General features: G+C 46.3%; 2 non-coding genes across 2 annotated transcripts; both read left to right on the top strand.

Moving 5' to 3' along the window:
- The first annotated feature begins 294 nt into the window (after positions 1-294).
- On the top strand, positions 295-401 carry LOC126305207 (U6 spliceosomal RNA). The gene has a single exon (XR_007553346.1). It is a non-coding gene; the product is annotated as a U6 spliceosomal RNA (small nuclear RNA).
- A 1,513-nt stretch (positions 402-1,914) lies between these two features.
- On the top strand, positions 1,915-2,021 carry LOC126305206 (U6 spliceosomal RNA). Its single transcript, XR_007553345.1, has one exon. It is a non-coding gene; the product is annotated as a U6 spliceosomal RNA (small nuclear RNA).
- Positions 2,022-25,269: the final 23,248 nt, after the last annotated feature.

Genomic DNA, 25,269 nt, shown 5'->3' with positions numbered 1-25,269 from the left:
CGTCGTCGTCGTCGTCGTCGCCGCCGCCGCTTCTGCAGAAGTAGCAAATGGCAATCATAGCAAATGCGGCGAGGGACGCCCTGCCTTCGATTCCGAATGCACAAAGTGTGTGGTCTTGTTTCTCAGTCTATATTTGGTCGGTCACGTCAGAGGTTGAATGTAACGAATGGGTGGGAAAGAGCAAGGGGCAGCGGCTGTGCAGAACGAAAACACAAATCCTCAGGGGTGTGAGCGTTTCGAGATGAGTCGTATACATGTAAATGTTGGTCGTCAGTGACCGTGTGGCCTAATGGAGTACTCGCTTCGGCGGTACATATACTAAAGTTGGAACGATACAGAGAAGATTAGCATGGCCCCTGCGCAAGGATGACAATAAAAAAAAAAAAAAAAAAAATGGATAAGGCGTCGGACTTCGGATCTGAAGATTACAGGTTCGAATGCTGTCACGCTTGTGTTTTTCCAGTTCTGAAAAAGAAACATAACGTTTTAATGTAGCAATTGAGCAGTACGAAACAGTCTGAATGTTGCTGTTGACCATTTTTTGCTTGGAGATGCTCTTGACCTTGAAACACACACAACAAGACCGGTGTTAACTAGCGAAATGGTCGGCAGAGTGCCAACACAGCGAGTTTTGACTATCACTTGCACATCTAAAACAACGTCGGAAAGTAACTCGTTCGGCTTTTGAGTCACATAAAGTATGTGTGTTAATTTTGACGCCACTAGCTCTGCATGTTGTCATGCAATTTCTTTACCTCTCAGAAATGATTATGACATAAAAGTGAAGTACGTGACGAGTGTGACGTTAGGAAAACATTAGGCATCATGGAGAGATTCTGTATGGGACCACCCAACCCAAACGAGTACTGTGTGACGTGCTACCCGGCAGGTATTCACCGAGGTAGCCGGCTAGCTCAGTCGGTAGAGCGTCAGACTCTTAAACCCAGGGTCGTGGGTTCGAGCCAGACGCTGGGCGGAACGGAATTTTGATCCGCTGCAGGTGTAAATCACCGTTTTTCTGATTAACGAGATTTAATGGAAATAGCAACTTTAAACTTTGCCTACGTCTCTGTCAGTCGCAAGGAAACTGTATTTGAAGGTGAAAGTGATTTTGTAGACATGTGTGAAAGACATGTTCTGAAATGCAAGTGTTGTTGTTTGGAGAGCACATCGGTTACGTGTCAGATGTGTAGCCAAGCAGTAATTTGTCGCCATAGCTGCAAATATTAGCCGGTAATATGAAGTGTTGTCAGCTAAAGTCTGATGATGCAGACGACCGTAAGGACGAAGCTCCCAAGAGTACCGCTAGGCCGCGCTTCTTTAGCTCAGTGGTAGAGCACTGGTGTAGTAAACCAGGGGTCGTAAGTTCCATCCTCACAGTAGAAAGATTAATTTTGGAAATCAGTTGCGCGTCGTGGCCGTATTGCAAACAGTACCTGTGATGACGAACAATTAGCGACAGGCGTTTTTTTAAGAATTACTCTCAGATGCGATTAAGGCGAATGGCGCAGATAAAGCATTTGCCAAAGCGGTACAGCATAAGTTGGGACGAGGCAGTCTGAATTACATTTTATAGATGTATTTCTCACATATCTCAGAGCCTCTCGCGATATTCGTCGTCGTCGTCGTCGTCGTCGTCGCCGCCGCCGCTTCTGCAGAAGTAGCAAATGGCAATCGTAGCAAATGCGGCGAGGGACGCCCTGCCTTCGATTCCGAATGCACAAAGTGTGTGGTCTTGTTTCTCAGTCTATATTTGGTCGGTCACGTCAGAGGTTGAATGTAACGAATGGGTGGGAAAGAGCAAGGGGCAGCGGCTGTGCAGAACGAAAACACAAATCCTCAGGGGTGTGAGCGTTTCGAGATGAGTCGTATACATGTAAATGTTGGTCGTCAGTGACCGTGTGGCCTAATGGAGTACTCGCTTCGGCGGTACATATACTAAAGTTGGAACGATACAGAGAAGATTAGCATGGCCCCTGCGCAAGGATGACAATAAAAAAAAAAAATAAAAAAAAATGGATAAGGCGTCGGACTTCGGATCTGAAGATTACAGGTTCGAATGCTGTCACGCTTGTGTTTTTCCAGTTCTGAAAAAGAAACATAACGTTTTAATGTAGCAATTGAGCAGTACGAAACAGTCTGAATGTTGCTGTTGACCATTTTTTGCTTGGAGATGCTCTTGACCTTGAAACACACACAACAAGACCGGTGTTAACTAGCGAAATGGTCGGCAGAGTGCCAACACAGCGAGTTTTGACTATCACTTGCACATCTAAAACAACGTCGGAAAGTAACTCGTTCGGCTTTTGAGTCACATAAAGTATGTGTGTTAATTTTGACGCCACTAGCTCTGCATGTTGTCATGCAATTTCTTTACCTCTCAGAAATGATTATGACATAAAAGTGAAGTACGTGACGAGTGTGACGTTAGGAAAACATTAGGCATCATGGAGAGATTCTGTATGGGACCACCCAACCCAAACGAGTACTGTGTGACGTGCTACCCGGCAGGTATTCACCGAGGTAGCCGGCTAGCTCAGTCGGTAGAGCGTCAGACTCTTAAACCCAGGGTCGTGGGTTCGAGCCAGACGCTGGGCGGAACGGAATTTTGATCCGCTGCAGGTGTAAATCACCGTTTTTATGATTAACGAGATTTAATGGAAATAGCAACTTTAATCTTTGCCTACGTCTCTGTCAGTCGCAAGGAAACTGTATTTGAAGGTGAAGGTGATTTTGTAGACATGTGTGAAAGACATGTTCTGAAATGCAAGTGTTGTTGTTTGGAGAGCACATCGGTTACGTGTCAGATGTGTAGCCAAGCAGTAATTTGTCGCCATAGCTGCAAATATTAGCCGGTAATATGAAGTGTTGTCAGCTAAAGTCTGATGATGCAGACGACCGTAAGGACGAAGCTCCCAAGAGTACCGCTAGGCCGCGCTTCTTTAGCTCAGTGGTAGAGCACTGGTGTAGTAAACCAGGGGTCGTAAGATCCATCCTCACAGTAGAAAGATTAATTTTGGAAATCAGTTGCGCGTCGTGGCCGTATTGCAAACAGTACCTGTGATGACGAACAATTAGCGACAGGCGTTTTTTTAAGAATTACTCTCAGATGCGATTAAGGCGAATGGCGCAGATAAATCATTTGCCAAAGCGGTACAGCATAAGGTGGGACGAGGCAGTCTGAATTACATTTTATAGATGTATTTCTCACATATCTCAGAGCCTCTCGCGATATTCGTCGTCGTCGTCGTCGCCGCCGCCGCTTCTGCAGAAGTAGCAAATGGCAATCGTAGCAAATGCGGCGAGGGACGCCCTGCCTTCGATTCCGAATGCACAAAGTGTGTGGTCTTGTTTCTCAGTCTATATTTGGTCGGTCACGTCAGAGGTTGAATGTAACGAATGGGTGGGAAAGAGCAAGGGGCAGCGGCTGTGCAGAACGAAAAGACAAATCCTCAGGGGTGTGAGCGTTTCGAGATGAGTCGTATACATGTAAATGTTGGTCGTCAGTGACCGTGTGGCCTAATGGATAAGGCGTCGGACTTCGGATCTGAAGATTACAGGTTCGAATGCTGTCACGCTTGTGTTTTTCCAGTTCTGAAAAAGAAACATAACGTTTTAATGTAGCAATTGAGCAGTACGAAACAGTCTGAATGTTGCTGTTGACCATTTTTTGCTTGGAGATGCTCTTGACCTTGAAACACACACAACAAGACCGGTGTTAACTAGCGAAATTGTCGGCAGAGTGCCGACACAGCGAGTTTTGACTATCACTTGCACATCTAAAACAACGTCGGAAAGTAACTCGTTCGGCTTTTGAGTCACATAAAGTATGTGTGTTAATTTTGACGCCACTAGCTCTGCATGTTGTCATGCAATTTCTTTACCTCTCAGAAATGATTATGACATAAAAGTGAAGTACGTGACGAGTGTGACGTTAGGAAAACATTAGGCATCATGGAGAGATTCTGTATGGGACCACCCAACCCAAACGAGTACTGTGTGACGTGCTACCCGGCAGGTATTCACCGAGGTAGCGGCTAGCTCAGTCGGTAGAGCGTCAGACTCATAAACCCAGGGTCGTGGGTTCGAGCCAGACGCTGGGCGGAACGGAATTTTGTTCCGCTGCAGGTGTAAATCACCGTTTTTCTGATTAACGAGATTTAATGGAAATAGCAACTTTAAACTTTGCCTACGTCTCTGTCAGTCGCAAGGAAACTGTATTTGAAGGTGAAGGTGATTTTGTAGACATGTGTGAAAGACATGTTCTGAAATGCAAGTGTTGTTGTTTGGAGAGCACATCGGTTACGTGTCAGATGTGTAGCCAAGCAGTAATTTGTCGCCATAGCTGCAAATATTAGCTGGTAATATGAAGTGTTGTCAGCTAAAGTCTGATGATGCAGACGACAGTATGGACGAAGTACCCAAAAGTACCGCTAGGCCGCGCCTCTTTAGCTCAGTGGTAGAGCACTGGTGTAATAAACCAGGGGTCGTAAGTTCCATCCTCACAGGGGAAAGATGAATTTTGGAAATCAGTTGCGCGTCGTGGCCGTATTGCAAACAGTACCTGTGATGACGAACAATTAGCGACAGGCGTTTTTTTAAGAATTACTCTCAGATGCGATTAAGGCGAATGGCGCAGATAAAGCATTTGCCAAAGCGGTACAGCATAAGGTGGGACGAAGCAGTCTGAATTACATTTTATAGATGTATTTCTCACATATCTCAGAGCCTCTCGCGATATTCGTCGTCGTCGTCGTCGTCGTCGTCAATTACATTTTATAGATGTATTTCTCACATATCTCAGAGCCTCTCGCGATATTCGTCGTCGTCGTCGTCGTCGTCGTCGTCGTCGTCGTCGCCGCCGCCGCCGCTTCTGCAGAAGTAGCAAATGGCAATCGTAGCAAATGCGGCGAGGGACGCCCTGCCTTCGATTCCGAATGCACAAAGTGTGTGGTCTTGTTTCTCAGTCTATATTTGGTCGGTCACGTCAGAGGTTGAATGTAACGAATGGGTGGGAAAGAGCAAGGGGCAGCGGCTGTGTAGAACGAAAACACAAATCCTCAGGGGTGTGAGCGTTTCGAGATGAGTCGTATACATGTAAATGTTGGTCGTCAGTGACCGTGTGGCCTAATGGATAAGGCGTCGGACTTCGGATCTGAAGATTACAGGTTCGAATGCTGTCACCCTTGTGTTTTTCCAGTTCTGAAAAAGAAACATAACGTTTTAATGTAGCAATTGAGCAGTACGAAACAGTCTGAATGTTGCTGTTGACCATTTTTTGCTTGGAGATGCTCTTCAGCTTGAAACACACACAACAAGACCGGTGTTAACTAGCGAAATGGTCGGCAGAGTGCCGACACAGCGAGTTTTGACTATCACTTGCACATCTAAAACAACGTCGGAAAGTAACTCGTTCGGCTTTTGAGTCACATAAAGTATGTGTGTTAATTTTGACGCCACTAGCTCTGCATGTTGTCATGCAATTTCTTTACCTCTCAGAAATGATTATGACATAAAAGTGAAGTACGTGACGAGTGTGACGTTAGGAAAACATTAGGCATCATGGAGAGATTCTGTATGGGACCACCCAACCCAAACGAGTACTGTGTGACGTGCTACCCGGCAGGTATTCACCGAGGTAGCCGGCTAGCTCAGTCGGTAGAGCGTCAGACTCATAAACCCAGGGTCGTGGGTTCGAGCCAGACGCTGGGCGGAACGGAAATTTGTTCCGCTGCAGGTGTAAATCACCGTTTTTCTGATTAACGAGATTTAATGGAAATAGCAACTTTAAACTTTGCCTACGTCTCTGTCAGTCGCAAGGAAACTGTATTTGAAGGTGAAGGTGATTTTGTAGACATGTGTGAAAGACATGTTCTGAAATGCAAGTGTTGTTGTTTGGAGGGCACATCGGTTACGTGTCAGATGTGTAGCCAAGCAGTAATTTGTCGCCATAGCTGCAAATATTAGCCGGTAATATGAAGTGTTGTCAGCTAAAGTCTGATGATGCAGACGACCGTAAGGACGAAGTACCCAAGAGTACCGCTAGGCCGCGCCTCTTTAGCTCAGTGGTAGAGCACTGGTGTAATAAACCAGGGGTCGTAAGTTCCATCCTCACAGGAGAAAGATGAATTTTGGAAATCAGTTGCGCGTCGTGGCCGTATTGCAAACAGTACCTGTGATGACGAACAATTAGCAACAGGCGTTTTTTTAAGAATTACTCTCAGATGCGATTAAGGCGAATGGCGCAGATAAAGCATTTGCCAAAGCGGTACAGCATAAGGTGGGACGAGGCAGTCTGAATTACATTTTATAGATGTATTTCTCACATATCTCAGAGCCTCTCGCGATATTCGTCGTCGTCGTCGTCGTCGTCGTCGTCGCCGCCGCCGCTTCTGCAGAAGTAGCAAATGGCAATCGTAGCAAATGCGGCGAGGGACGCCCTGCCTTCGATTCCGAATGCACAAAGTGTGTGGTCTTGTTTCTCAGTCTATATTTGGTCGGACACGTCAGAGGTTGAATGTAACGAATGGGTGGGAAAGAGCAAGGGGCAGCGGCTGTGCAGAACGAAAACACAAATCCTCAGGGGTGTGAGCGTTTCGAGATGAGTCGTATACATGTAAATGTTGGTCGTCAGTGACCGTGTGGCCTAATGGATAAGGCGTCGGACTTCGGATCTGAAGATTACAGGTTTGAATGCTGTCACGCTTGTGTTTTTCCAGTTCTGAAAAAGAAACATAACGTTTTAATGTAGCAATTGAGCAGTACGAAACAGTCTGAATGTTGCTGTTGACCATTTTTTGCTTGGAGATGCTCTTGACCTTGAAACACACACAACAAGACCGGTGTTAACTAGCGAAATGGTCGGCAGAGTGCCAACACAGCGAGTTTTGACTATCACTTGCACATCTAAAACAACGTCGGAAAGTAACTCGTTCGGCTTTTGAGTCACATAAAGTATGTGTGTTAATTTTGACGCCACTAGCTCTGCATGTTGTCATGCAATTTCTTTACCTCTCAGAAATGATTATGACATAAAAGTGAAGTACGTGACGAGTGTGACGTTAGGAAAACATTAGGCATCATGGAGAGATTCTGTATGGGACCACCCAACCCAAACGAGTACTGTGTGACGTGCTACCCGGCAGGTATTCACCGAGGTAGCCGGCTAGCTCAGTCGGTAGAGCGTCAGACTCATAAACCCAGAGTCGTGGGTTCGAGCCAGACGCTGGGCGGAACGGAATTTTGATCCGCTGCAGGTGTAAATCACCGTTTTTCTGATTAACGAGATTTAATGGAAATAGCAACTTTAAACTTTGCCTACGTCTCTGTCAGTCGCAAGGAAACTGTATTTGAAGGTGAAGGTGATTTTGTAGACATGTGTGAAAGACATGTTCTGAAATGCAAGTGTTGTTGTTTGGAGAGCACATCGGTTACGTGTCAGATGTGTAGCCAAGCAGTAATTTGTCGCCATAGCTGCAAATATTAGCCGGTAATATGAAGTGTTGTCAGCTAAAGTCTGATGATGCAGACGACCGTAAGGACGAAGCTCCCAAGAGTACCGCTAGGCCGCGCTTCTTTAGCTCAGTGGTAGAGCACTGGTGTAGTAAACCAGGGGTCGTAAGTTCCATCCTCACAGGAGAAAGATTAATTTTGGAAATCAGTTGCGCGTCGTGGCCGTATTGCAAACAGTACCTGTGATGACGAACAATTAGCGACAGGCGTTTTTTTAAGAATTACTCTCAGATGCGATTAAGGCGAATGGCGCAGATAAAGCATTTGCCAAAGCGGTACAGCATAAGGTGGGACGAGGCAGTCTGAATTACATTTTATAGATGTATTTCTCACATATCTCAGAGCCTCTCGCGATATTCGTCGTCGTCGTCGTCGCCGCCGCCGCTTCTGCAGAAGTAGCAAATGGCAATCGTAGCAAATGCGGCGAGGGACGCCCTGCCTTCGATTCCGAATGCACAAAGTGTGTGGTCTTGTTTCTCAGTCTATATTTGGTCGGTCACGTCAGAGGTTGAATGTAACGAATGGGTGGGAAAGAGCAAGGGGCAGCGGCTGTGTAGAACGAAAACACAAATCCTCAGGGGTGTGAGCGTTTCGAGATGAGTCGTATACATGTAAATGTTGGTCGTCAGTGACCGTGTGGCCTAATGGATAAGGCGTCGGACTTCGGATCTGAAGATTACAGGTTCGAATGCTGTCACCCTTGTGTTTTTCCAGTTCTGAAAAAGAAACATAACGTTTTAATGTAGCAATTGAGCAGTACGAAACAGTCTGAATGTTGCTGTTGACCATTTTTTGCTTGGAGATGCTCTTCAGCTTGAAACACACACAACAAGACCGGTGTTAACTAGCGAAATGGTCGGCAGAGTGCCGACACAGCGAGTTTTGACTATCACTTGCACATCTAAAACAACGTCGGAAAGTAACTCGTTCGGCTTTTGAGTCACATAAAGTATGTGTGTTAATTTTGACGCCACTAGCTCTGCATGTTGTCATGCAATTTCTTTACCTCTCAGAAATGATTATGAGATAAAAGTGAAGTACGTGACGAGTGTGACGTTAGGAAAACATTAGGCATCATGGAGAGATTCTGTATGGGACCACCCAACCCAAACGAGTACTGTGTGACGTGCTACCCGGCAGGTATTCACCGAGGTAGCCGGCTAGCTCAGTCGGTAGAGCGTCAGACTCATAAACCCAGGGTCGTGGGTTCGAGCCAGACGCTGGGCGGAACGGAAATTTGTTCCGCTGCAGGTGTAAATCACCGTTTTTCTGATTAACGAGATTTAATGGAAATAGCAACTTTAAACTTTGCCTACGTCTCTGTCAGTCGCAAGGAAACTGTATTTGAAGGTGAAGGTGATTTTGTAGACATGTGTGAAAGACATGTTCTGAAATGCAAATGTTGTTGTTTGGAGGGCACATCGGTTACGTGTCAGATGTGTAGCCAAGCAGTAATTTGTCGCCATAGCTGCAAATATTAGCCGGTAATATGAAGTGTTGTCAGCTAAAGTCTGATGATGCAGACGACCGTAAGGACGAAGTACCCAAGAGTACCGCTAGGCCGCGCCTCTTTAGCTCAGTGGTAGAGCACTGGTGTAATAAACCAGGGGTCGTAAGTTCCATCCTCACAGGAGAAAGATGAATTTTGGAAATCAGTTGCGCGTCGTGGCCGTATTGCAAACAGTACCTGTGATGACGAACAATTAGCAACAGGCGTTTTTTTAAGAATTACTCTCAGATGCGATTAAGGCGAATGGCGCAGATAAAGCATTTGCCAAAGCGGTACAGCATAAGGTGGGACGAGGCAGTCTGAATTACATTTTATAGATGTATTTCTCACATATCTCAGAGCCTCTCGCGATATTCGTCGTCGTCGTCGTCGTCGTCGTCGTCGTCGCCGCCGCCGCTTCTGCAGAAGTAGCAAATGGCAATCGTAGCAAATGCGGCGAGGGACGCCCTGCCTTCGATTCCGAATGCACAAAGTGTGTGGTCTTGTTTCTCAGTCTATATTTGGTCGGACACGTCAGAGGTTGAATGTAACGAATGGGTGGGAAAGAGCAAGGGGCAGCGGCTGTGCAGAACGAAAACACAAATCCTCAGGGGTGTGAGCGTTTCGAGATGAGTCGTATACATGTAAATGTTGGTCGTCAGTGACCGTGTGGCCTAATGGATAAGGCGTCGGACTTCGGATCTGAAGATTACAGGTTTGAATGCTGTCACGCTTGTGTTTTTCCAGTTCTGAAAAAGAAACATAACGTTTTAATGTAGCAATTGAGCAGTACGAAACAGTCTGAATGTTGCTGTTGACCATTTTTTGCTTGGAGATGCTCTTGACCTTGAAACACACACAACAAGACCGGTGTTAACTAGCGAAATGGTCGGCAGAGTGCCAACACAGCGAGTTTTGACTATCACTTGCACATCTAAAACAACGTCGGAAAGTAACTCGTTCGGCTTTTGAGTCACATAAAGTATGTGTGTTAATTTTGACGCCACTAGCTCTGCATGTTGTCATGCAATTTCTTTACCTCTCAGAAATGATTATGACATAAAAGTGAAGTACGTGACGAGTGTGACGTTAGGAAAACATTAGGCATCATGGAGAGATTCTGTATGGGACCACCCAACCCAAACGAGTACTGTGTGACGTGCTACCCGGCAGGTATTCACCGAGGTAGCCGGCTAGCTCAGTCGGTAGAGCGTCAGACTCATAAACCCAGAGTCGTGGGTTCGAGCCAGACGCTGGGCGGAACGGAATTTTGATCCGCTGCAGGTGTAAATCACCGTTTTTCTGATTAACGAGATTTAATGGAAATAGCAACTTTAAACTTTGCCTACGTCTCTGTCAGTCGCAAGGAAACTGTATTTGAAGGTGAAGGTGATTTTGTAGACATGTGTGAAAGACATGTTCTGAAATGCAAGTGTTGTTGTTTGGAGAGCACATCGGTTACGTGTCAGATGTGTAGCCAAGCAGTAATTTGTCGCCATAGCTGCAAATATTAGCCGGTAATATGAAGTGTTGTCAGCTAAAGTCTGATGATGCAGACGACCGTAAGGACGAAGCTCCCAAGAGTACCGCTAGGCCGCGCTTCTTTAGCTCAGTGGTAGAGCACTGGTGTAGTAAACCAGGGGTCGTAAGTTCCATCCTCACAGGAGAAAGATTAATTTTGGAAATCAGTTGCGCGTCGTGGCCGTATTGCAAACAGTACCTGTGATGACGAACAATTAGCGACAGGCGTTTTTTTAAGAATTACTCTCAGATGCGATTAAGGCGAATGGCGCAGATAAAGCATTTGCCAAAGCGGTACAGCATAAGGTGGGACGAGGCAGTCTGAATTACATTTTATAGATGTATTTCTCACATATCTCAGAGCCTCTCGCGATATTCGTCGTCGTCGTCGTCGCCGCCGCCGCTTCTGCAGAAGTAGCAAATGGCAATCGTAGCAAATGCGGCGAGGGACGCCCTGCCTTCGATTCCGAATGCACAAAGTGTGTGGTCTTGTTTCTCAGTCTATATATGGTCGGTCACGTCAGAGGTTGAATGTAACGAATGGGTGGGAAAGAGCAAGGGGCAGCGGCTGTGTAGAACGAAAACACAAATCCTCAGGGGTGTGAGCGTTTCGAGATGAGTCGTATACATGTAAATGTTGGTCGTCAGTGACCGTGTGGCCTAATGGATAAGGCGTCCGACTTCGGATCTGAAGATTACAGGTTCGAATGCTGTCACCCTTGTGTTTTTCCAGTTCTGAAAAAGAAACATAACGTTTTAATGTAGCAATTGAGCAGTACGAAACAGTCTGAATGTTTCTGTTGACCATTTTTTGCTTGGAGATGCTCTTCAGCTTGAAACACACACAACAAGACCGGTGTTAACTAGCGAAATGGTCGGCAGAGTGCCGACACAGCGAGTTTTGACTATCACTTGCACATCTAAAACAACGTCGGAAAGTAACTCGTTCGGCTTTTGAGTCACATAAAGTATGTGTGTTAATTTTGACGCCACTAGCTCTGCATGTTGTCATGCAATTTCTTTACCTCTCAGAAATGATTATGACATAAAAGTGAAGTACGTGACGAGTGTGACGTTAGGAAAACATTAGGCATCATGGAGAGATTCTGTATGGGACCACCCAACCCAAACGAGTACTGTGTGACGTGCTACCCGGCAGGTATTCACCGAGGTAGCCGGCTAGCTCAGTCGGTAGAGCGTCAGACTCATAAACCCAGGGTCGTGGGTTCGAGCCAGACGCTGGGCGGAACGGAAATTTGTTCCGCTGCAGGTGTAAATCACCGTTTTTCTGATTAACGAGATTTAATGGAAATAGCAACTTTAAACTTTGCCTACGTCTCTGTCAGTCGCAAGGAAACTGTATTTGAAGGTGAAGGTGATTTTGTAGACATGTGTGAAAGACATGTTCTGAAATGCAAGTGTTGTTGTTTGGAGGGCACATCGGTTACGTGTCAGATGTGTAGCCAAGCAGTAATTTGTCGCCATAGCTGCAAATATTAGCCGGTAATATGAAGTGTTGTCAGCTAAAGTCTGATGATGCAGACGACCGTAAGGACGAAGTACCCAAGAGTACCGCTAGGCCGCGCCTCTTTAGCTCAGTGGTAGAGCACTGGTGTAATAAACCAGGGGTCGTAAGTTCCATCCTCACAGGAGAAAGATGAATTTTGGAAATCAGTTGCGCGTCGTGGCCGTATTGCAAACAGTACCTGTGATGACGAACAATTAGCAACAGGCGTTTTTTTAAGAATTACTCTCAGATGCGATTAAGGCGAATGGCGCAGATAAAGCATTTGCCAAAGCGGTACAGCATAAGGTGGGACGAGGCAGTCTGAATTACATTTTATAGATGTATTTCTCACATATCTCAGAGCCTCTCGCGATATTCGTCGTCGTCGTCGTCGTCGTCGTCGTCGCCGCCGCCGCTTCTGCAGAAGTAGCAAATGGCAATCGTAGCAAATGCGGCGAGGGACGCCCTGCCTTCGATTCCGAATGCACAAAGTGTGTGGTCTTGTTTCTCAGTCTATATTTGGTCGGACACGTCAGAGGTTGAATGTAACGAATGGGTGGGAAAGAGCAAGGGGCAGCGGCTGTGTAGAACGAAAACACAAATCCTCAGGGGTGTGAGCGTTTCGAGATGAGTCGTATACATGTAAATGTTGGTCGTCAGTGACCGTGTGGCCTAATGGATAAGGCGTCGGACTTCGGATCTGAAGATTACAGGTTCGAATGCTGTCACCCTTGTGTTTTTCCAGTTCTGAAAAAGAAACATAACGTTTTAATGTAGCAATTGAGCAGTACGAAACAGTCTGAATGTTGCTGTTGACCATTTTTTGCTTGGAGATGCTCTTCAGCTTGAAACACACACAACAAGACCGGTGTTAACTAGCGAAATGGTCGGCAGAGTGCCGACACAGCGAGTTTTGACTATCACTTGCACATCTAAAACAACGTCGGAAAGTAACTCGTTCGGCTTTTGAGTCACATAAAGTATGTGTGTTAATTTTGACGCCACTAGCTCTGCATGTTGTCATGCAATTTCTTTACCTCTCAGAAATGATTATGACATAAAAGTGAAGTACGTGACGAGTGTGACGTTAGGAAAACATTAGGCATCATGGAGAGATTCTGTATGGGACCACCCAACCCAAACGAGTACTGTGTGACGTGCTACCCGGCAGGTATTCACCGAGGTAGCCGGCTAGCTCAGTCGGTAGAGCGTCAGACTCATAAACCCAGGGTCGTGGGTTCGAGCCAGACGCTGGGCGGAACGGAAATTTGTTCCGCTGCAGGTGTAAATCACCGTTTTTCTGATTAACGAGATTTAATGGAAATAGCAACTTTAAACTTTGCCTACGTCTCTGTCAGTCGCAAGGAAACTGTATTTGAAGGTGAAGGTGATTTTGTAGACATGTGTGAAAGACATGTTCTGAAATGCAAGTGTTGTTGTTTGGAGGGCACATCGGTTACGTGTCAGATGTGTAGCCAAGCAGTAATTTGTCGCCATAGCTGCAAATATTAGCCGGTAATATGAAGTGTTGTCAGCTAAAGTCTGATGATGCAGACGACCGTAAGGACGAAGTACCCAAGAGTACCGCTAGGCCGCGCCTCTTTAGCTCAGTGGTAGAGCACTGGTGTAATAAACCAGGGGTCGTAAGTTCCATCCTCACAGGAGAAAGATGAATTTTGGAAATCAGTTGCGCGTCGTGGCCGTATTGCAAACAGTACCTGTGATGACGAACAATTAGCAACAGGCGTTTTTTTAAGAATTACTCTCAGATGCGATTAAGGCGAATGGCGCAGATAAAGCATTTGCCAAAGCGGTACAGCATAAGGTGGGACGAGGCAGTCTGAATTACATTTTATAGATGTATTTCTCACATATCTCAGAGCCTCTCGCGATATTCGTCGTCGTCGTCGTCGTCGTCGCCGCCGCCGCTTCTGCAGAAGTAGCAAATGGCAATCGTAGCAAATGCGGCGAGGGACGCCCTGCCTTCGATTCCGAATGCACAAAGTGTGTGGTCTTGTTTCTCAGTCTATATTTGGTCGGACACGTCAGAGGTTGAATGTAACGAATGGGTGGGAAAGAGCAAGGGGCAGCGGCTGTGCAGAACGAAAACACAAATCCTCAGGGGTGTGAGCGTTTCGAGATGAGTCGTATACATGTAAATGTTGGTCGTCAGTGACCGTGTGGCCTAATGGATAAGGCGTCGGACTTCGGATCTGAAGATTACAGGTTTGAATGCTGTCACGCTTGTGTTTTTCCAGTTCTGAAAAAGAAACATAACGTTTTAATGTAGCAATTGAGCAGTACGAAACAGTCTGAATGTTGCTGTTGACCATTTTTTGCTTGGAGATGCTCTTGACCTTGAAACACACACAACAAGACCGGTGTTAACTAGCGAAATGGTCGGCAGAGTGCCAACACAGCGAGTTTTGACTATCACTTGCACATCTAAAACAACGTCGGAAAGTAACTCGTTCGGCTTTTGAGTCACATAAAGTATGTGTGTTAATTTTGACGCCACTAGCTCTGCATGTTGTCATGCAATTTCTTTACCTCTCAGAAATGATTATGACATAAAAGTGAAGTACGTGACGAGTGTGACGTTAGGAAAACATTAGGCATCATGGAGAGATTCTGTATGGGACCACCCAACCCAAACGAGTACTGTGTGACGTGCTACCCGGCAGGTATTCACCGAGGTAGCCGGCTAGCTCAGTCGGTAGAGCGTCAGACTCATAAACCCAGAGTCGTGGGTTCGAGCCAGACGCTGGGCGGAACGGAATTTTGATCCGCTGCAGGTGTAAATCACCGTTTTTCTGATTAACGAGATTTAATGGAAATAGCAACTTTAAACTTTGCCTACGTCTCTGTCAGTCGCAAGGAAACTGTATTTGAAGGTGAAGGTGATTTTGTAGACATGTGTGAAAGACATGTTCTGAAATGCAAGTGTTGTTGTTTGGAGAGCACATCGGTTACGTGTCAGATGTGTAGCCAAGCAGTAATTTGTCGCCATAGCTGCAAATATTAGCCGGTAATATGAAGTGTTGTCAGCTAAAGTCTGATGATGCAGACGACCGTAAGGACGAAGCTCCCAAGAGTACCGCTAGGCCGCGCTTCTTTAGCTCAGTGGTAGAGCACTGGTGTAGTAAACCAGGGGTCGTAAGTTCCATCCTCACAGGAGAAAGATTAATTTTGGAAATCAGTTGCGCGTCGTGGCCGTATTGCAAACAGTACCTGTGATGACGAACAATTAGCGACAGGCGTTTTTTTAAGAATTACTCTCAGATGCGATTAAGGCGAATGGCGCAGATAAAGCATTTGCCAAAGCGGTACAGCATAAGGTGGGACGAGGCAGTCTGAATTACATTTTATAGATGTATTTCTCACATATCTCAGAGCCTCTCGCGATATTCGTCGTCGTCGTCGTCGCCGCCGCCGCTTCTGCAGAAGTAGCAAATGGCAATCGTAGCAAATGCGGCGAGGGACGCCCTGCCTTCGATTCCGAATGCACAAAGTGTGTGGTCTTGTTTCTCAGTCTATATTTGGTCGGTCACGTCAGAGGTTGAATGTAACGAATGGGTGGGAAAGAGCAAGGGGCAGCGGCTGTGTAGAACGAAAACACAAATCCTCAGGGGTGTGAGCGTTTCGAGATGAGTCGTATACATGTAAATGTTGGTCGTCAGTGACCGTGTGGCCTAATGGATAAGGCGTCGGACTTCGGATCTGAAGATTACAGGTTCGAATGCTGTCACCCTTGTGTTTTTCCAGTTCTGAAAAAGAAACATAACGTTTTAATGTAGCAATTGAGCAGTACGAAACAGTCTGAATGTTGCTGTTGACCATTTTTTGCTTGGAGATGCTCTTCAGCTTGAAACACACACAACAAGACCGGTGTTAACTAGCGAAATGGTCGGCAGAGTGCCGACACAGCGAGTTTTGACTATCACTTGCACATCTAAAACAACGTCGGAAAGTAACTCGTTCGGCTTTTGAGTCACATAAAGTATGTGTGTTAATTTTGACGCCACTAGCTCTGCATGTTGTCATGCAATTTCTTTACCTCTCAGAAATGATTATGACATAAAAGTGAAGTACGTGACGAGTGTGACGTTAGGAAAACATTAGGCATCATGGAGAGATTCTGTATGGGACCACCCAACCCAAACGAGTACTGTGTGACGTGCTACCCGGCAGGTATTCACCGAGGTAGCCGGCTAGCTCAGTCGGTAGAGCGTCAGACTCATAAACCCAGGGTCGTGGGTTCGAGCCAGACGCTGGGCGGAACGGAAATTTGTTCCGCTGCAGGTGTAAATCACCGTTTTTCTGATTAACGAGATTTAATGGAAATAGCAACTTTAAACTTTGCCTACGTCTCTGTCAGTCGCAAGGAAACTGTATTTGAAGGTGAAGGTGATTTTGTAGACATGTGTGAAAGACATGTTCTGAAATGCAAGTGTTGTTGTTTGGAGGGCACATCGGTTACGTGTCAGATGTGTAGCCAAGCAGTAATTTGTCGCCATAGCTGCAAATATTAGCCGGTAATATGAAGTGTTGTCAGCTAAAGTCTGATGATGCAGACGACCGTAAGGACGAAGCACCCAAGAGTACCGCTAGGCCGCGCTTCTTTAGCTCAGTGGTAGAGCACTGGTGTAGTAAACCAGGGGTCGTAAGTTCCATCCTCACAGGAGAAATATTAATTTTGGAAATCAGTTGCGCGTCGTGGCCGTATTGCAAACAGTACCTGTGATGACGAACAATTAGCGACAGGCGTTTTTTTAAGAATTACTCTCAGATGCGATTAAGGCGAATGGCGCAGATAAAGCATTTGCCAAAGCGGTACAGCATAAGGTGGGACGAGGCAGTCTGAATTACATTTTATAGATGTATTTCTCACATATCTCAGAGCCTCTCGCGATATTCGTCGTCGTCGTCGTCGTCGTCGCCGCCGCCGCTTCTGCAGAAGTAGCAAATGGCAATCGTAGCAAATGCGGCGAGGGACGCCCTGCCTTCGATTCCGAATGCACAAAGTGTGTGGTCTTGTTTCTCAGTCTATATTTGGTCGGTCACGTCAGAGGTTGAATGTAACGAATGGGTGGGAAAGAGCAAGGGGCAGCGGCTGTGCAGAACGAAAACACAAATCCTCAGGGGTGTGAGCGTTTCGAGATGAGTCGTATACATGTAAATGTTGGTCGTCAGTGACCGTGTGGCCTAATGGATAAGGCGTCGGACTTCGGATCTGAAGATTACAGGTTCGAATGCTTTCACGCTTGTGTTTTTCCAGTTCTGAAAAAGAAACATAACGTTTTAATGTAGCAATTGAGCAGTACGAAACAGTCTGAATGTTGCTGTTGACCATTTTTTGCTTGGAGATGCTCTTGAGCTTGAAACACACACAACAAGACCGGTGTTAACTAGCGAAATGGTCGGCAGAGTGCCAACACAGCGAGTTTTGACTATCACTTGCACATCTAAAACAACGTCGGAAAGTAACTCGTTCGGCTTTTGAGTCACATAAAGTATGTGTGTTAATTTTGACGCCACTAGCTCTGCATGTTGTCATGCAATTTCTTTACCTCTCAGAAATGATTATGACATAAAAGTGAAGTACGTGACGAGTGTGACGTTAGGAAAACATTAGGCATCATGGAGAGATTCTGTATGGGACCACCCAACCCAAACGAGTACTGTGTGACGTGCTACCCGGCAGGTATTCACCGAGGTAGCCGGCTAGCTCAGTCGGTAGAGCGTCAGACTCTTAAACCCAGGGTCGTGGGTTCGAGCCAGACGCTGGGCGGAACGGAATTTTGATCCGCTGCAGGTGTAAATCACCGTTTTTCTGATTAACGAGATTTAATGGAAATAGCAACTTTAAACTTTGCCTACGTCTCTGTCAGTCGCAAGGAAACTGTATTTGAAGGTGAAGGTGATTTTGTAGACATGTGTGAAAGACATGTTCTGAAATGCAAGTGTTGTTGTTTGGAGAGCACATCGGTTACGTGTCAGATGTGTAGCCAAGCAGTAATTTGTCGCCATAGCTGCAACTGATTAGCCGGTAATATGAAGTGTTGTCAGCTAAAGTCTCATGATGCAGACGACCGTAAGGACGAAGCACCCAAGAGTACCGCTAGGCCGCGCTTCTTTAGCTCAGTGGTAGAGCACTGGTGTAGTAAACCAGGGGTCGTAAGTTCCATCCTCACAGGAGAAAGATTAATTTTGGAAATCAGTTGCGCGTCGTGGCCGTATTGCAAACAGTACCTGTGATGACGAACAATTAGCGACAGGCGTTTTTTTAAGAATTACTCTCAGATGCGATTAAGGCGAATGGCGCAGATAAAGCATTTGCCAAAGCGGTACAGCATAGGGTGGGACGAGGCAGTCTGAATTACATTTTATAGATGTATTTCTCACATATCTCAGAGCCTCTCGCGATATTCGTCGTCGTCGTCGTCGTCGTCGTCGTCGTCGTCGCCGCCGCCGCTTCTGCAGAAGTAGCAAATGGCAATCGTAGCAAATGCGGCGAGGGACGCCCTGCCTTCGATTCCGAATGCACAAAGTGTGTGGTCTTGTTTCTCAGCATAAGGTGAGACGAGGCAGTCTGAATTACATTTTATAGATGTATTTCTCACATATCTCAGAGCCTCTCGCGATATTCGTCGTCGTCGTCGTCGTCGTCGTCGTCGTCGCCGCCGCCGCTTCTGCAGAAGTAGCAAATGGCAATCGTAGCAAATGCGGCGAGGGACGCCCTGCCTTCGATTCCGAATGCACAAAGTGTGTGGTCTTGTTTCTCAGTCTATATTTGGTCGGTCACGTCAGAGGTTGAATGTAACGAATGGGTGGGAAAGAGCAAGGGGCAGCGGCTGTGCAGAACGAAAACACAAATCCTCAGGGGTGTGAGCGTTTCGAGATGAGTCGTATACATGTAAATGTTGGTCGTCAGTGACCGTGTGGCCTAATGGATAAGGCGTCGGACTTCGGATCTGAAGATTACAGGTTCGAATGCTTTCACGCTTGTGTTTTTCCAGTTCTGAAAAAGAAACATAACGTTTTAATGTAGCAATTGAGCAGTACGAAACAGTCTGAATGTTGCTGTTGACCATTTTTTGCTTGGAGATGCTCTTGAGCTTGAAACACACACAACAAGACCGGTGTTAACTAGCGAAATGGTCGGCAGAGTGCCAACACAGCGAGTTTTGACTATCACTTGCACATCTAAAACAACGTCGGAAAGTTACTCGTTCGGCTTTTGAGTCACATAAAGTATGTGTGTTAATTTTGACGCCACTAGCTCTGCATGTTGTCATGCAATTTCTTTACCTCTCAGAAATGATTATGACATAAAAGTGAAGTACGTGACGAGTGTGACGTTAGGAAAACATTAGGCATCATGGAGAGATTCTGTATGGGACCACCCAACCCAAACGAGTACTGTGTGACGTGCTACCCGGCAGGTATTCACCGAGGTAGCCGGCTAGCTCAGTCGGTAGAGCGTCAGACTCTTAAACCCAGGGTCGTGGGTTCGAGCCAGACGCTGGGCGGAACGGAATTTTGATCCGCTGCAGGTGTAAATCACCGTTTTTCTGATTAACGAGATTTAATGGAAATAGCAACTTTAAACTTTGCCTACGTCTCTGTCAGTCGCAAGGAAACTGTATTTGAAGGTGAAGGTGATTTTGTAGACATGTGTGAAAGACATGTTCTGAAATGCAAGTGTTGTTGTTTGGAGAGCACATCGGTTACGTGTCAGATGTGTAGCCAAGCAGTAATTTGTCGCCATAGCTGCAAATATTAGCTGGTAATATGAAGTGTTGTCAGCTAAAGTCTCATGATGCAGACGACTGTAAGGACGAAGCACCCAAGAGTACCGCTAGGCCGCGCTTCTTTAGCTCAGTGGTAGAGCACTGGTGTAGTAAACCAGGGGTCGTAAGTTCCATCCTCACAGGAGAAAGATTAATTTTGGAAATCAGTTGCGCGTCGTGGCCGTATTGCAAACAGTACCTGTGATGACGAACAATTAGCGACAGGCGTTTTTTTAAGAATTACTCTCAGATGCGATTAAGGCGAATGGCGCAGATAAAGCATTTGCCAAAGCGGTACAGCATAAGGTGGGACGAGGCAGTCTGAATTACATTTTATAGATGTATTTCTCACATATCTCAGAGCCTCTCGCGATATTCGTCGTCGTCGTCGTCGTCGTCGTCGTCGTCGTCGTCGCCGCCGCCGCTTCTGCAGAAGTAGCAAATGGCAATCGTAGCAAATGCGGCGAGGGACGCCCTGCCTTCGATTCCGAATGCACAAAGTGTGTGGTCTTGTTTCTCAGTCTATATTTGGTCGGTCACGTCAGAGGTTGAATGTAACGAATGGGTGGGAAAGAGCAAGGGGCAGCGGCTGTGTAGAACGAAAACACAAATCCTCAGGGGTGTGAGCGTTTCGAGATGAGTCGTATACATGTAAATGTTGGTCGTCAGTGACCGTGTGGCCTAATGGATAAGGCGTCGGACTTCGGATCTGAAAATTACAGGTTCTAATGCTGTCACGCTTGTGTTTTTCCAGTTCTGAAAAAGAAACATAACGTTTTAATGTAGCAATTGAGCAGTACGAAACAGTCTGAATGTTGCTGTTGACCATTTTTTGCTTAGAGATGCTCTTGAGCTTGAAACACACACAACAAGACCGGTGTTAACTAGCGAAATGGTCGGCAGAGTGCCGACACAGCGAGTTTTGACTATCACTTGCACATCTAAAACAACGTCGGAAAGTAACTCGTTCGGCTTTTGAGTCACATAAAGTATGTGTGTTAATTTTGACGCCACTAGCTCTGCATGTTGTCATGCAATTTCTTTACCTCTCAGAAATGATTATGACATAAAAGTGAAGTACGTGACGAGTGTGACGTTAGGAAAACATTAGGCATCATGGAGAGATTCTGTATGGGACCACCCAACCCAAACGAGTACTGTGTGACGTGCTACCCGGCAGGTATTCACCGAGGTAGCCGGCTAGCTCAGTCGGTAGAGCGTCAGACTCTTAAACCCAGGGTCGTGGGTTCGAGCCAGACGCTGGGCGGAACGGAATTTTGTTCCGCTGCCGGTGTAAATCACCGTTTTTCTGATTAACGAGATTTAATGGAAATAGCAACTTTAAACTTTGCCTACGTCTCTGTCAGTCGCAAGGAAACTGTATTTGAAGGTGAAGGTGATTTTGTAGACATGTGTGAAAGACATGTTCTGAAATGCAAGTGTTGTTGTTTGGAGAGCACATTGGTTACGTGTCAGATGTGTAGCCAAGCTGTAATTTGTCGCCATAGCTGCAAATATTAGCCGGTAATATGAAGTGTTGTCAGCTAAAGTCTGATGATGCAGACGACCGTAAGGACGAAGTACCCAAGAGTACCGCTAGGCCGCGCCTCTTTAGCTCAGTGGTAGAGCACTGGTGTAATAAACCAGGGGTCGCAAGTTCCATCCTCACAGGAGAAAGATGAATATTGGAAATCAGTTGCGCGTCGTGGCCGTATTGCAAACAGTACCTGTGATGACGAACAATTAGCGACAGGCGTTTTTTTAAGAATTACTCTCAGATGCGATTAAGGCGAATGGCGCAGATAAAGCATTTGCCAAAGCGGTACAGCATAAGGTGGAACGGGGCAATCTGAATTACATTTTATAGATGTATTTCTCACATATCTCAGAGCCTCTCGCGATATTCGTCGTCGTCGTCGTCGTCGTCGTCGTCGTCGTCGCCGCCGCCGCTTCTGCAGAAGTAGCAAATGGCAATCGTAGCAAATGCGGCGAGGGACGCCCTGCCTTCGATTCCGAATGCACAAAGTGTGTGGTCTTGTTTCTCAGTCTATATTTGGTCGGTCACGTCAGAGGTTGAATGTAACGAATGGGTGGGAAAGAGCAAGGGGCAGCGGCTGTGCAGAACGAAAACACAAATCCTCAGGGGTGTGAGCGTTTCGAGATGAGTCGTATACATGTAAATGTTGGTCGTCAGTGACCGTGTGGCCTAATGGATAAGGCGTCGGACTTCGGATCTGAAGATTACAGGTTCGAATGCTGTCACGCTTGTGTTTTTCCAGTTCTGAAAAAGAAACATACCGTTTTAATGTAGCAATTGAGCAGTACGAAACAGTCTGAATGTTGCTGTTGACCATTTTTTGCTTGGAGATGCTCTTGAGCTTGAAACACACACAACAAGACCGGTGTTAACTAGCGAAATGGTCGGCAGAGTGCCGACACAGCGAGTTTTGACTATCACTTGCACATCTAAAACAACGTCGGAAAGTAACTCGTTCGGCTTTTGAGTCACATAAAGTATGTGTGTTAATTTTGACGCCACTAGCTCTGCATGTTGTCATGCAATTTCTTTACCTCTCAGAAATGATTATGACATAAAAGTGAAGTACGTGACGAGTGTGACGTTAGGAAAACATTAGGCATCATGGAGAGATTCTGTATGGGACCACCCAACCCAAACGAGTACTGTGTGACGTGCTACCCGGCAGGTATTCACCGAGGTAGCCGGCTAGCTCAGTCGGTAGAGCGTCAGACTCTTAAACCCACGGTCGTGTTTTCGAACCAGACGCTGGGCGGAACGGAATTTTGTTCCGCTGCAGGTGTAAATCACCGTTTTTCTGATTAACGAGATTTAATGGAAATAGCAACTTTAAACTTTGCCTACGTCTCTGTCAGTCGCAAGGAAACTGTATTTGAAGGTGAAGGTGATTTTGTAGACATGTGTGAAAGACATGTTCTGAAATGCAAGTGTTGTTGTTTGGAGAGCACATCGGTTACGTGTCAGATATGTAGCCAAGCAGTAATTTGTCGCCATAGCTGCAAATATTAGCCGGTAATATGAAGTGTTGTCAGCTAAAGTCTGATGATGCAGACGACTGTAAGGACGAAGTACCCAAAAGTACCGCTAGGCCGCGCCTCTTTAGCTCAGTGGTAGAGCACTGGTGTAATAAACCAGGGGTCGCAAGTTCCATCCTCACAGGAGAAAGATGAATTTTGGAAATCAGTTGCGCGTCGTGGCCGTATTGCAAACAGTACCTGTGATGACGAACAATTAGCGACAGGCGTTTTTTTAAGAATTACTCTCAGATGCGATTAAGGCGAATGGCGCAGATAAAGCATTTGCCAAAGCGGTACAGCATAAGGTGGGACGGGGCAATCTGAATTACATTTTATAGATGTATTTCTCACATATCTCAGAGCCTCTCGCGATATTCGTCGTCGTCGTCGTCGTCGTCGTCGTCGTCGCCGCCGCCGCCGCTTCTGCAGAAGTAGGAAATGGCAATCGTAGCAAATGCGGCGAGGGACGCCCTGCCTTCGATTCCGAATGCACAAAGTGTGTTGTCTTGTTTCTCAGTCTATATTTGGTCGGTCACGTCAGAGGTTGAATGTAACGAATGGGTGGGAAAGAGCAAGGGGCAGCGGCTGTGCAGAACGAAAACACAAATCCTCAGGGGTGTGAGCGTTTCGAGATGAGTCGTATACATGTAAATGTTGGTCGTCAGTGACCGTGTGGCCTAATGGATAAGGCGTCGGACTTCGGATCTGAAGATTACAGGTTCGAATGCTGTCACGCTTGTGTTTTTCCAGTTCTGAAAAAGAAACATAACGTTTTAATGTAGCAATTGAGCAGTACGAAACAGTCTGAATGTTGCTGTTGACCATTTTTTGCTTGGAGATGCTCTTGAGCTTGAAACACACACAACAAGACCGGTGTTAACTAGCGAAATTGTCGGCAGAGTGCCGACACAGCGAGTTTTGACTATCACTTGCACATCTAAAACAACGTCGGAAAGTAACTCGTTCGGCTTTTGAGTCACATAAAGTATGTGTGTTAATTTTGACGCCACTAGCTCTGCATGTTGTCATGCAATTTCTTTACCTCTCAGAAATGATTATGACATAAAAGTGAAGTACGTGACGAGTGTGACGTTAGGAAAACATTAGGCATCATGGAGAGATTCTGTATGGGACCACCCAACCCAAACGAGTACTGTGTGACGTGCTACCCGGCAGGTATTCACCGAGGTAGCCGGCTACCTCAGTCGGTAGAGCGTCAGACTCTTAAACCCAGGGTCGTGTTTTCGAGCCAGACGCTGGGCGGAACGGAATTTTGTTCCGCTGCAGGTGTAAATCACCGTTTTTCTGATTAACGAGATTTAATGGAAATAGCAACTTTAAACTTTGCCTACGTCTCTGTCAGTCGCAAGGAAACTGTATTTGAAGGTGAAGGTGATTTTGTAGACATGTGTGAAAGACATGTTCTGAAATGCAAGTGTTGTTGTTTGGAGAGCACATCGGTTACGTGTCAGATGTGTAGCCAAGCAGTAATTTGTCGCCATAGCTGCAAATATTAGCCGGTAATATGAAGTGTTGTCAGCTAAAGTCTGATGATGCAGACGACCGTAAGGACGAAGTTCCCAAAAGTACCGCTAGGCCGCGCCTCTTTAGCTCAGTGGTAGAGCACTGGTGTAATAAACAAGGGGTCGCAAGTTCCATCCTCACAGGAGAAAGATGAATTTTGGAAATCAGTTGCGCGTCGTGGCCGTATTGCAAACAGTACCTGTGATGACGAACAATTAGCGACAGGCGTTTTTTTAAGAATTACTCTCAGATGCGATTAAGGCGAATGGCGCAGATAAAGCATTTGCCAAAGTGGTGCAGCATAAGGTGGGACGAGGCAGTCTGAATTACATTTTATAGATGTATTTCTCACATATCTCAGAGCCTCTCGCGATATTCGTCGTCGTCGTCGTCGTCGTCGTCGTCGTCGTCGTCGTCGTCGTCGTCGCCGCCGCCGCTTCTGCAGAAGTAGCAAATGGCAATCGTAGCAAATGCGGCGAGCGACGCCCTGCCTTCGATTCCGAATGCACAAAGTGTGTGGCCTTGTTTCTCAGTCTATATTTGGTCGGTCACGTCAGAGGTTGAATGTTACGAATGGGTGGGAAAGAGCAAGGGGCAGCGGCTGTGCAGAACGAAAACACAAATCCTCACGGGTGTGAGCGTTTCGAGATGAGTCGTATACATGTAAATGTTGGTCGTCAGTGACCGTGTGGCCTAATGGATAAGGCGTCGGACTTCGGATCTGAAGATTACAGGTTCGAATGCTGTCACGCTTGTGTTTTTCCAGTTGTGAAAAAGAAACATAACGTTTTAATGTAGCAATTGAGCAGTACGAAACAGTCTGAATGTTGCTGTTGACCATTTTTTGCTTGGAGATGCTCTTGAGCTTG

Source organism: Schistocerca gregaria, unplaced genomic scaffold (assembly GCF_023897955.1).
Source record: "Schistocerca gregaria isolate iqSchGreg1 unplaced genomic scaffold, iqSchGreg1.2 ptg000285l, whole genome shotgun sequence".
NCBI lineage: Eukaryota > Metazoa > Arthropoda > Insecta > Orthoptera > Acrididae > Schistocerca > Schistocerca gregaria.
This window is presented reverse-complemented; position numbering and strand designations above follow the sequence as displayed.